We start from the raw sequence: 13,059 nt of genomic DNA on the forward strand, positions 1-13,059 counted from the left end.
TGTCAAAAGCATATCTGAAATTCCTTTACATCTTTCTCGTCATTTTGAAGGCAATTTAATTTTGTTTTATAAATTAAAAATTAAACAAATTGGAAACATCTTGTGTCACTTTGGAAAATAAAAGTATATGAAAATAAAATAAAAAAACAAGCAAAAGAAACTTTCCTAATCAGCCGTTGGATAATATCAAACGGTTTCAAAAGAGACACAACAGCAAGTGACTTTAACCGGGGAAGAAGGTAATCTGCCGGTGAAGTAGATTTCGACATATCTAAGGTTAGTGTAGCCAAGGCCAACAGACTCGTGCACACATTGGGTATGTTTGGCGGGCGGGTCTATAAGGATATGTATTGTAATATAAATTCAGGGCTAATTGTCACGGGATGAGTGTTTTGCGCAGCTAACCCGTGCGGCACTTAGACAACTTTGCCGAATGTTGCTAAGTAAGCCTAGAGATTCTCGAACAAGAGAAGAGAGCAATTGAGCCAAAGAAACTTGTATTGCACAAAGAGAGATTACAATGCTTGTTGGATACAAATGCCTAATGTCATTCCATATTTATAGGGGAGGCTTTGCCTAACTTTGCCTAACTTTACCTAACTTTGCCAAACTTGGTCAAACTCTAGAGTATTTTACAATTTCCTAGCTATTTGTATGTGCTGGAATTGTATAAAGTATTCTAGAATATTTACATGTTCACATGTGCTAGAGTTGCCTAGAACCTTCCGGAATTGGGCCAAGCTAGCACTTTTGGCCTTGTGTTGGCTCTCTAGCCCGAAATTGTGGGCAATTGGGCTAGCGGATTGGGCGGTCCGCAACATCCTCCCCCACCTAAGCTCGCGGCGTCCTCGTCGCGCTCTCGTGCTTGAAGTGCTGGATGTGCTCAGCGAATTGCCACAAATCATCTTCCCGTTCCCAAGTGGCTTCGCTCTCGGGGAGGTTTTTCCACTTCACCAAGTACTCACTATGTGCTGGCACGCCCATCCTCGAAACCGTTCGGTCCGCAATGATGTAGTCCACATCTTTGTCGAACGCGGTGACAACGGCAGTTGGCGCGCGCCTCGATTCTCCGCGACTTGGTTCTCCCATGTCTTCATGATATGGCTTGAGAAGGCTCACATGGAAGACCGGATGGATCTTGAGTCTTGGCGGAAGTTGGAGTTGATACGAGACGTTGCCTACACGTCGAACAACTCGGAAGGGTCCCTCGTAGCGCCTCACTAACCCCTTGTGAACTTTCCGCAAAGTCTTGAATTGTTGGGGTAGGAGCTTGATCATGACTTGATCTCCTTCCTTGTACTCAACATGCCGTCTCCTTGTATCAGCCCATTTCTTCATTTTCCTCGCGGCTTTGTCGAGATAGGCTCGCGTGATGTCCGCTTCCTCATGTCATTCGCGGGCGAGCTTGTGTGCCGCGGGGCTTTTCCCTCCGTAAGTCGAGGCTATGGCATTGGGGGTCATGGGCTGGAATCCCATGATGATCTCGAACGGACTCTTGCCTGCAGCCTCGCTTCGCTGCAAGTTATAAGAAAATTAGGCGATGTCGAGTAGCTTCGCCCAATCCCGCTGGTGAGCGCTCACATAATGCCTCAGGTACATCTCGAGGAGGCCATTAATACGCTCGGTTTGCCCATCCGTTTGTGGGTGGAAACTTGTCGAGAACTTAAGATTGGTCCCCAACATCTTAAAGAGCTCCGTCCAAAACCGCCCAGTAAACCGAGGGTCTCGGTCGCTCACAATGCTCTTCGGAACTCCCCAAAGCTTCACAATGTGCTTGACGAATAGGCGGGCTGCCTCGTCCGCTTTGCAATCGACGGGTGCGGCAATGAATGTAGCATACTTGCTGTATCAGTCGACAACGACCATGATGCTACCGCAACCTTCGGACTTGGGCAGCGATGTGATGAAGTCCATGGAGACACTCTCCCATGGCCTTGTTGCTAGTGGTAGCGGTTCTAACAATCCCGCTGGAAGTTGATGATCCACCTTGTCTTGTTGGCACACAAGACAAGTTCGCACATATGCCTCGATGTCGTCCCTCATGTGCGGCCAAAAATACGAGGCTTGAACTAGTGCGGTGGTGCGCTCGATTCCTGGGTGACCAGCCCACTTAGAGTCGTGGCACTCCTTGATCACTTCCTTCCGCAAGTTTCCCCACCTTGGCACGAACAGCCGATCTCCCTTGGTGAGAAGGATGCCTTCCTCTTGCCAAAACCGCCTTGTCTTTCCCTCGAGCACCTTCTCCAGCAAATCCTTTGCTAGCGGATCTTGTTGGAGGCCTTCCTTGATGCGTGAGACAAGGTCGGACTTCGGTTGGCTTATGCTAAGTGTTGCCAATTCCGCCTTGCGGCTTAGAGCGTCCGCAACAACATTGGCTTTCCCCGGTTTGTACTCTAGCCGATAGTCGAATTCCGCAAGGAAATCTTGCCACCGTGCTTGCTTCGGACTCAACTTCTTTTGAGTTTGAAAGTAGCTTGTCGCCACGTTGTCCGTCATGATCGTGAAGTGTGAGCCAAGCAAGTAATGTCGCCACACTCTTAGACAATGGATGATGGCTGTCATCTCCTTTTCTTGCACCGTGTAGCGGCGTTCCGTGTCATTTAGCTTTCGACTCTCGAACGCTATTGGGTGGCCTTCTTGCATAAGGACTCCACCTATGGCGAAATCTGAGGCATCCGTTTGAACTTCGAAGGGCTTGGTGTGGTCCGGAAGAGCGAGGACTGATTCCTCCGAAATTGCCTTCTTCAACTCCTCAAATGCACGTTGGCACTCTTCGGACCAATGCCACGTTCTGTTTTTCTTGAGCATATCCGTCAAGGGTGCCGCCTTGGCTGAATGGCCCTTAATGAAGCGGCGGTAGTAATTCACCAGCCCAAGGAATGAGCGAAGCTCGGGTACTTTCGAGGGAGGCTCCCAATTGAGGATGGCCTTTACTTTGTCATTCTCCATTATGATCTTCCCGCCCGCAATCTTGTGGCCAAGGAACTCCACCTCTTGTTGGGCAAACGAGCACTTCTCTAGTTTGAGGAAGAGCTCATTGTCTCGAAGTACTTGGAGGACTTGTTGCAAGTGTTGGGCATGATTCTCGAGTGTGGTGCTATACACCACAATGTCGTCCAAGTACACGACCACGAAGCGGTCGAGGAATGGTTGGAGTACCTTGTTCATGAGTGTGCAAAATGTGGCAGGTGCATTAGTAAGGCCAAAAGGCATCACAAGGAATTCGAAAGACCCGTACCTTGTTCATGAGTGTGCAAAATGTGGCGGGTGCATTAGTAAGGCCAAAAGGCATCACAAGGAATTCGAAAGACCCGTACCTTGTTGTGCATGCTGTCTTCGGTTCGTCTCCCTTGGCGATGCGCACTTGGTAGTACCCAGAGCGCAAGTCAAGTTTGGTGAAGTACCGCGCTTTGCCAAGCTGGTCGAACAAGTCCGCAATCAATGGAATCAGATACTTGTTCTTGATGGTGATCTTGTTGAGCGCTCTATAGTCGATGCACATTCGCAGCGATCCATCCTTTTTCTTTTGGAAGAGGACCGGTGCACCGAATGGGGCCTTTGAGGGGCGAATGTAGCCTGCATCCAGCAAGTCTTTGAGTTGTCTCCGCAACTCCTCTAATTCGGGTGGCGCCATGCGGTAGGGTGCCAAGGCTGGTGGCTTCGCGCCTTGTTCCAGCTCAATCGCATGATCTACCTCTCGCGGAGGTGGGAGTTTCTTCGGAAGTTCTGGAGGCATCACATCCTTGTAATCTTCGAGGACGGCTTGAATTCGTGGAGGGACTTGGCTTGGCGACGTTCCGCTATTTCCTTCCTCATTTAGTTCCCGAATGGAGACCAAGAAGCTTGGGTCCTTCTTGAAAGCCCTTTTGAATTGCATGGCGGATAGTGTCTTCTCCTCGGACTTGCCTCGCTCCGTGGGTACCATGCATGCTTTACTCCCGTCGAGGATGCTTAGGGAGTTTGTAGCGGGCAGTGGGAAGGCAGGGACTTGGTCGAAGAATTCCATGCCGAGGACCATCTTGAAGTCGTTCATGGGCACGATGGAGAAGTCAAGCTTTCCGCTCCACGTACCAAGTGTGATGTGCACGCCTTGTGCGATTCCCGCAATTGGCTTGGCGGGTGAGTTCACAGCCTTCATTGTGCCTCCTTCCTTGGTGGCCTTGAGGCCTAAGCGGTTGGCCTCGTCTACGGACACGAAATTGTGTGTTGCTCCCGTGTCTAGCAGCGCGCGAACGGACTGACCGTTTACCTTTGCGCTTACATACATGAGCCCTTTCTTGACGAGTGCGGGCTGTTGGCGATTGAGTGCGCCGAGGCGTTAGAGAGAACCCATGCTGAGTTGGGGTTCCTCTGTGGACATTGCGGGGTTGCTCTTGAGTTGGGCAGCAAGAGCATTAAGCGACCTCTTCTCCGGACAGTCGCGTACCCAATGAGGACCATTGCATATGAAGCATGGGCTTCGCGGCTTTGGCGCCTCCTTCTTGCCCTCCGATTTTCCTTGCCAACTCTTGTTGCTAGGCGGCTTTTTCTGCCCCCAATCTTTGCGGTTGTTGCCCTTGTCCTTGCGACTCTCTCCCCCACCTTTGCCTTGGTTGGCCTTTTTGTCCTTGGATTGGGTAGAGTATTTGGTGAGCGACTCCGCAACGGCAATGGCGTCGTCAAGTGTTTGAACACCACGCCTATCAAGCTCGGTCTTGGCCCAATCCTTGAGGCCATCCTGGAAGTAGAAGAGTGAATCCTTGTCGGACATGTCGCTTATCTCCAACATGAGGGTAGTGAACTCGTTGATGTAGTCCCGATTGCTTGAGGCGACGTAAGCGCACTCGCGCTTCCTTCTCCGCATTGCTTGGGGCGAACTGCTTTCGGAGTTCTTGCTTGAAGTCGGCCCAAGTGTCGATGGCGCAAATGCCCTTGCCCATCTCGCTATGCTTGCGACGCCACCATAGTTGTGCAGCGCCTCTAAGATAGGTGGGTGCAATGCCCACTTTCGATGCCTCATCTCGGACACCCATGGCATCGAAGTATTGATCCAGCCCAAAGAGGAAATTGTCCACGATGGTGGCATTGCGTGTGCCATCGTAGGTGTTGGGCTTTGGCACGTCAATGCGGCGCGCATCACTCGAGTTTGCGGAAGCTGGACTTGTGGAGAGTGTGCGCTTGTGCCATGCCCAATCCGAGCGGACTTCATCCACTTCCGCACGGACAGCACGTAGTTCGTCCTGAACAAAACTACGAAGTTTGAGCAACTCATCATGGAAAGAACGAAACTCACCTCGGAGAATGTTTGCTTGCTCATGGATGAGAGCTTTTGTGGCCACCGTGAACTCGGCGTATTCTCCCTCGAGACCATCCACTCTTTCCTCCAATCCCACGAGGCTATCTTGAGCGGCGGACAATGCTATTTCGAGAGTGCCTACACGAGGCTCCAACGCATCCACGGATAGGGCCTTGGACTTGCCGCGAGTCTTGCCTTGGGCGCGTTCTCCCTCTCGGCCACGGCTTGGTTCCGGTGGAACATCCACACCAACAACACCCTCTTGTGCTACGTTCGAAGGGTTGGCCATTGCTTCGTGAGCTAATTTGCGTGCGTGCAAACCTTAGCTCTGATACCACTTGTCACGGGATGAGTGTTTTGCGCAGCTAACCCGTGCGGCACTTAGACAACTTTGCCGAATGTTGCTAAGTAAGCCTAGAGATTCTCGAACAAGAGAAGAGAGCAATTGAGCCAAAGAAACTTGTATTGCACAAAGAGAGATTACAATGCTTGTTGGATACAAATGCCTAATGCCATTCCATATTTATAGGGGAGGCTTTGCCTAACTTTGCCTAACTTTACCTAACTTTGCCAAACTTGGTCAAACTCTAGAGTATTTTACAATTTCCTAGCTATTTGTATGTGCTGGAATTGTATAAAGTATTCTAGAATATTTACATGTTCACATGTGCTAGAGTTGCCTAGAACCTTCCGGAATTGGGCCAAGCTAGCACTCTTGGCCTTGTGTTGGCTCTCTAGCCCGAAATTGTGGGCAATTGGGCTAGCGAATTGGGCGGTCTGCAACATAATGCAAAGTTATATGCATGTAACTTAGGGGATCCTAAATTCAGACCTGCGTTTGGCTGCAAAAAATAATTACACTGATTTAAAAAGATTGTGCGGCAATCGATGTGCAAATAGGACCCGCCCCCCTGCGTGTCTAAATACACATGTATTTTTCTATTTTAACTATTATTTAATATTAGCTATTAGATTCAATATAAATCAAATATTATATTTCTTTAACATATTAATTTATGTTTAATTGATAAATAAGAAAAGATGTTGAAATCTACTGCATATAATTATATTTTTATTAATAAACTTAAATAATAAATTAACTTAAATATTAAAATATTTATTAAATTCATATAATATTTATTTAAAAATATAAATAAATAAGTCCATACTCTACCAAATATAATATTGTATTATTTAATATATTCCATTATAATTTAGTACAATCTAATACAGTGCGGCACACCAAACGCACCCATTGTGACAACTTTTAGCATAATGGATGCTACAAAGAGGTTCATTCAAGTAGGCGTTGAAAACAAATTTTTGCCATTACAATTTTAAAATAAATTGTTTAATTCGCTTATGATGCAGTATTGTGGCACTTTGGTGGTTTACAGTCAAAGGCCAGTGTGATTGACTTGGTCGTAATGTTCGCCATTATCAAAATTTCGATAAAATATCATTTTTTTAAATGAAATTAAGGCAACAAACTTATTAAATGAAAAAAAAAAGCAATTGAACTAGAATCTGTTAATTTTTCAATAAGATTGTTAGGGCTTTAATTTTTTATTGTATGCCAAGCTGTTCTTTTAATTTGTAAATTACTAGTTTGATAAACTTATGAAATGTGTTTCCGATGTCAGTCGACATATTGTGCTCATTAATCTTACTTATTTCCTATATTATCCTTATTTAAATATAAAAGTTAATCATTTTTTTTAAAAAAATTGTTTATTCTCTCTCACCAGCGCCCACTATCTCATTAGGCTTCCTATGACAAACTTGATGTAACAAATTTAGGCTATAAGCCCTTGATCTTGCATTTACAAGTAGACACATGCTTTAGAGAGAAATTCAAGTTCGCACCTTGGTTGGCCATGATTTTCATATTCCAAGCTTGCTGTGAAGCTTATATCACAGCTGCTGCCTCCATGTTTTTAAACAATCTCGGCTGCAAAACCAAGCTTCGAAGCCACTAGAAACAAAGAAGCAAGAGAGAGAGAGAGAGAGAGAGAATGAGTGCTACTCTCTTGCCAATTCTTGAATGAGTGAATAGTGACTCCTAATGGGCTGGAGTCACTTAAATATTTGACCGAGTGTAGAGACTTCTCATGTGTTAATACAAAATCATCTATTTCATTTTGAGTTAAAAATAACACAATTAATACCAACGATTGGTTGGTTCAGTTGGTAACGAACTGAACCCCTCAAGCCTCGACTGGGTTTGCTCCCCAGTTCGAGTCTTGGTGGAGTCGCCTACGTTGGGAGGAGAATCGCCCTCTCTCCGAATCCGGAGTAGTCGGGGCCCAATGTGATCACCGGATACCGGATGGTTTAGACCAAAAAAAAAAAATAACACAATTAAAGATTCCGCTTGTTCATAATATACTACTATATACATAGAGTGTGACAGGATTAGACTTATTAATATAACATTCGATCATTTAATAAATGAGTCATTAATATTTGATATTAATCACTTATTAATCTGATAAAATATAAAATAACTCAAACGATTTTATGCTGGTGCATGCAATATGAGAAATAAATCCAACAGAACCATGAATCAAAAGCAATTGAACAGAGCAATATGAACTAAATAATTGAACTAAAAAAATATTAATTAATTTGTTTTTGTGGATTTGCTGCCTTACACAGTGGCCATCTAATATTGCAACTCATGGCAGTCTATAATTCTGAATCAGAATTGAGAAGAAATTATCTCTGCACGACGATGGAGACTGAGAGAGAAATCGAGACGAGAAAGAAGAAAGAGTCGATAATAACAGATAGTAAGGGCTGCCGTGCCGGTGTCTCCCTTCTAAACCTATTTGGCCACTTAAATGAAACCCGTTGGATTGAAATGGGATTAATCCAACACCTGATTATGAACACGATATAATTCCGGGGTTAATTAGCGCTTAGGCAAAGCAGCTCAAACCTGAATTAATTCAGAGCGAGTCTCAACCATATTTCTAATCAACGTTTTAGTCTCATTGTCATCACGATATTATTTCAATAGCCGGCCGGCGCCGTTAAAACATATTTTCTGATCTAATTTGTTGTTTTTATTTTTCAAAATAGTTCTTTTTTAAAAATAATTTTCAAAACAACAAATTTAAAAAAAAAAAGGCTATCCAGAAAAAGACAACTAATTAAAAGTTAAGAAAAGTTTTTTTTTTTTTACCTAACCGATCGTGATTAGAAATTTCATGGCCGTATAAATAATATTCGAAGCTATGTGATGATAGTGGAGTGATACATCCTTTCAGGAATATATCTCTGATAATTCCTCAATCTCGGCAGCATGAAGTGGACACACTGTTGCTTATTTTTAATTCAGGATAATTACCATATACATCTTTCAGGTGAATTTTGCGACAAAGTAAAGGAATTTTATACGGTCTTGATTCCAAATTGCTTTCCCTTGCTATTAAACTTCTTTAAAAATAAAAAATAAATAGTGATATGTTATAAATAATAAAAATATTAGTTGTTAATTATTAGTTCGTTCCTATATATCTTATAAAGAGCGGACATCTGTACTTGATAATTACTACTTATGAAGATATATGCCGAGCAAGTAGCTAGCTAAGATCAATGTCATTTTACAAATTATCTATGCCGCTGCTGCCTTTTGATTGAGTCTAAAATCATACTCAACTTACAGTTTCCATTGTCAGAAAACATATTCAATTCTTCATGTGTACATTTATGTATAATAATTATAACTTAAAATATGGAGTCGATTGATGTTACATTATCTGCTATAACTCAAAAATACAGCATTAAAATATTTTGTAAACACTAACTGTTGTATTTTAAAAGTTAAGTTGATTTTATCAACCACTTTTATGATGAAAACCTATAATATCTTTACTATTTTTATTAAAAGTATCATTTAAAAATTATAGTTAATATACACTAATAACTTTTATTCTATAGTTACGATTTTTTTTTCCCACGAAAACTGTAGTTTAAAAATGACATTACCTTAATTAATACCCAACAAAACCTTAATATATTTATTATCACCTTCCTTCTGTTGCAATTTCTATTGTTGTTAGCTTCATAGCACTAGAACCAATTGCAAGTACCATTTCAGTTAAGGCAATTAGTTAAAATCAATTAAAATTTGTATCTAAATCAATCTCATTTCGTTTCTATTATATCTGAAATCGTGACATTTGAAACGATTGTTTTGGATTTCCCAAATGTATATTTGTTTAGATCTTTGTTCTTTATTTATTTATTCATATTTTAATCTGGCAATGATTATTTTCATTATCTTTTTTAATTTTTATTTTTATTTTTTAGAATTCTGAGGATATATAATTTGATTTTGCCGACACAACCTGGAAGCATATACGACTTTGTGGATATTTACAAAGAATCTGCTCTCGAGCATCCCTTTCTCGGAGGTCATAAAATCCAGGTTCATTTCGTTTTTTACTTTATTTACGAACAAGTATATATATTTTTTCTTTTTCCAAGAATAAAATGTTACATTTGTGTACGTTCTTTAAAATTGTCTGGAATCTATGTCTCATAAAATCAATGGAAAAGTCGAAATGGGAAAAAAAGCCAAAAAGGAAAACGAATAAACGTGATCTTTATACTACATAATATGTGTGTAACCATCAAGGAATTTCGAATCTCACAATTCATATTGAGAAGAATAATCGAAACCAAATAAAGATGGACTAATTCTCAAAATCCTACTAATCATAAATTGGGCCCATGTGGCCTTTGTTTTTTTTTTTTTCAATTTTCTGTCAATATGCATTATATTCCTGAAAGTAGCTTTTTGTAATAGGTAAAAAGAATATTTGATTAACAGATGCAGCCTAGTTTTGCTGTGCAAAAAAGGCCCCGAAACATCTCGGCCGCGTCTTCGAAAATTGGTTTGAAGGATGAACGCCCAAAGGGAACTGTTCCCATTCTAAGGATGGCAAGTATATTTTACCAAGCATCAGTTTTCAAATGTGTATTAATAATTATTAGTTTCCAGGAGTCTGCTTTGAAAAACAACTCTAACAAATATCATGGAGCTGGAGGATTTGTTAGCTTATATATCATTCGTAGCTGAATACTTTGTCAAGTTGTGTACTTTGGTACTTACAATTACAAAACCCGGACAACGAGTATCATAGCAACCATGCATGGTGCCGTCCACTCCTTGCTGTAAGTGAAATGAATAAAACCTGTAAATTAATCAATTTGTATTATAGCCATAATGATCTTTTAAATTAAAGAAGAAGAGCACCCAATTAAGATAATGGACAAGAATGATGCACCATCCATCCAACCCTAATTCTTCTTTAGCTTGCATGTTAAATGATTCCAAAAGTGACCAAATTATTTATATAGTCAATAGAAACTTAATTACACACACACACACACACAAACACACATATATACATACAACTTGGAAAAAGCTGGAGATAAGAGTAAGCCACTTCCAAGCTATAGCAAGAATATCAACTACTGCCGGCTTCATAAATACATGTTACCTCCTTTTGCTTCTTAAGAAATATAATAAATCTCATTGTAACAATGAGTTAGCCTCACATAATTGTACATTTTACATATTTTTTTTATCTTTAAATGAAACCTTTTAAGACAATTCAGTGAGATTTTTGTCCTCCTGTGATGACCATCAAGGTACACCTTAATTTCACCTTCTGTCTTCTCCTTTTTTTATTTTTTTCCCTCTCTCTCTCCTTACTGCTGAGACTATATGACGCACTGAGGATATGTTAATTGTTGTTGCAGACTATATACTGATACTTTTTTCGATTGTGTGGATCAAATAACCAGCCAGCTCTTGACGATCCTTTGCTCAAAGATCATAAGATACAGGTTAGCTTTAATCTCATTGTTACAAATATGTTTGTCTCATAGATGAGAACAAGCTTCAATCAGAAACCGGATGTATCCAAACCTACAGGCACTAGTCCTTCAAGCAACACCATGGATGCCGGTTTAGACGATGAATGTCCATCAGGAACTGTCCCCATACGTAGGACAACAAAAGAAGAACTAGTAACAGCTGAAACCTAATTCACAGAGCATTTCAAAGGTTCATTTCCGGTAAATGCAGATGAACTAGCCAAACTCATTGTGAGTTACACATATTAATCATCTCTTCCTTTTCCTTTAATTTTTATATTAATTATAATACCCTTTGAACCATCTCAAAAGATTTTGTGATCAAATGTGACGAAAAAATGCATACATATCTTCTTAATTTGCAGGACTTTCTGCAAAACCAACAGCAACCAAGGGGCTGCAGGATACGGTAGTATATGCAATCCAGTTGGCCTTGGACAACTCGGTGCATCCGTAATTTCACTTCATCAAGGCGGTCCGCCTGATTCTTTCAGCACTATTAAGGGTTGGATTGATGGTATAATATCGCGAAATTTTCATTATGTTTCCAATTATGTTTTCTGTTACCTTTCTTGAGCTTCAAGTTACATCTTGAAGGTCAATATAAACATCTTTCAACACAATCGTACTCGTCTTTACACCGTCTGGGGGTATGTATCGCTTCTTCTTTATTTTCTTCGTATTGGTTTCTTTAATTACTTGAGTTCGAAAAGCACTTACAGGATTACATGTTTTCTTCATCGGCAAAGTGTATGTACGGATTTTCATGGTTGCTACAACACATATTATTCAGGTTTCGTACAAACATGCCACATTAACACTTGGGATGGTCCTTGAACCAGTTTCAGTTGTTCGGGGTCCACAGTATTATGTCAAAGTAGCAGTCAATCAGGCAAGAATGAACTGCTATATATTACTAGATAACAACAATTCATATGTTTGGAAGTGCTTTTAAACAAAAGCACCTTTTTATGTGTTCTTCAAAAATAGGACAAGGCCGCGGGGAACTGGTGGCTCCTACATTGTGAAACAAACAAGCCAATCGGGTACTGTTCAAACAGTTTGTTCACTTATTTAAAGGGTGGAGTGGCTTAAGGTGGCACAGAACAGGTGCCGCCGATGGGAAACGGCGACAATGGCAAACTTCACAGCTGTCATTTCAGACAGACTACTCTTCAATATGATTCAGGTTCATCCCTGAATGGCAGCATGGATGTGCCATTAAGTATTATAGATTCCAAGTGTTATAAAGCTGGTGATCAATTCCTAAAAAGGTGATTTTTTGGGATACAGCTTTTATTTTGGGGGCCAAGTGTGGAACTTGGAACCAATGCTTATAAACAAATTCCTTATTAAACCCAACTGGGAGAGGATTACTTTTTGGTCAGGAAAACGACGTTTTTGGCCATGATCAAGGCATACATACGAGAGGTAGATATGCATCAGACAAACTGCTCTTCAATGGGCTATTGTTGAGAAATTTGAATTGAATCCGAGTTTACCTTGAGTTTTAAACAAATGGACACTGTTGTGAATTTGCCATGTGCTTTGTTGCGTGTAGCCTAATCCTATTAATATTTCAACTAATTTTGGCACTGGTTGCTTCTAATTAGATGGGTCAACAGATCGTGTGGCGATTCCCACTCCTTCAAGAATTAATATCGCCTTGGTCTTTAGTCAATCACGATTTTTTCTTCATTATTTTTTTTCGTAAAATAATGGTTAAAAGATGCGTCCATCAGAATCCCAAAATATTTCGGTCACAGAAATAAGCTTGATGAAGAAGAACAAGGAAAGGAAACGATGGTGGGAAGTGTTTGGCAATGCCAACAAACCCATCTACGTTGATGTTAATTTGCTGACTCGACTGGAACAATAAGAGGGACTCCGCG

At 41.3% G+C, this 13,059-nt stretch overlaps 1 long non-coding RNA gene across 2 annotated transcripts; it reads left to right on the forward strand.

The window, feature by feature from the left end:
• Positions 1–10,733: 10,733 nt before the first annotated feature.
• LOC127902649 (uncharacterized) lies at positions 10,734–12,685 on the forward strand. Of its 2 annotated transcripts, XR_008055080.1 has the most exons (5): positions 10,734–10,939; positions 11,051–11,137; positions 11,180–11,398; positions 11,533–11,817; positions 11,961–12,685. It is a non-coding gene; the product is annotated as an uncharacterized LOC127902649 (long non-coding RNA). The 2 variants fall into 2 exon arrangements; XR_008055079.1 differs by having other exon boundaries at positions 11,533–12,685.
• The last annotated feature ends 374 nt before the right edge of the window (positions 12,686–13,059 follow it).

The sequence above is a fragment of the Citrus sinensis genome, chromosome 5, assembly GCF_022201045.2.
Source record: "Citrus sinensis cultivar Valencia sweet orange chromosome 5, DVS_A1.0, whole genome shotgun sequence".
Lineage (NCBI taxonomy): Eukaryota > Viridiplantae > Streptophyta > Magnoliopsida > Sapindales > Rutaceae > Citrus > Citrus sinensis.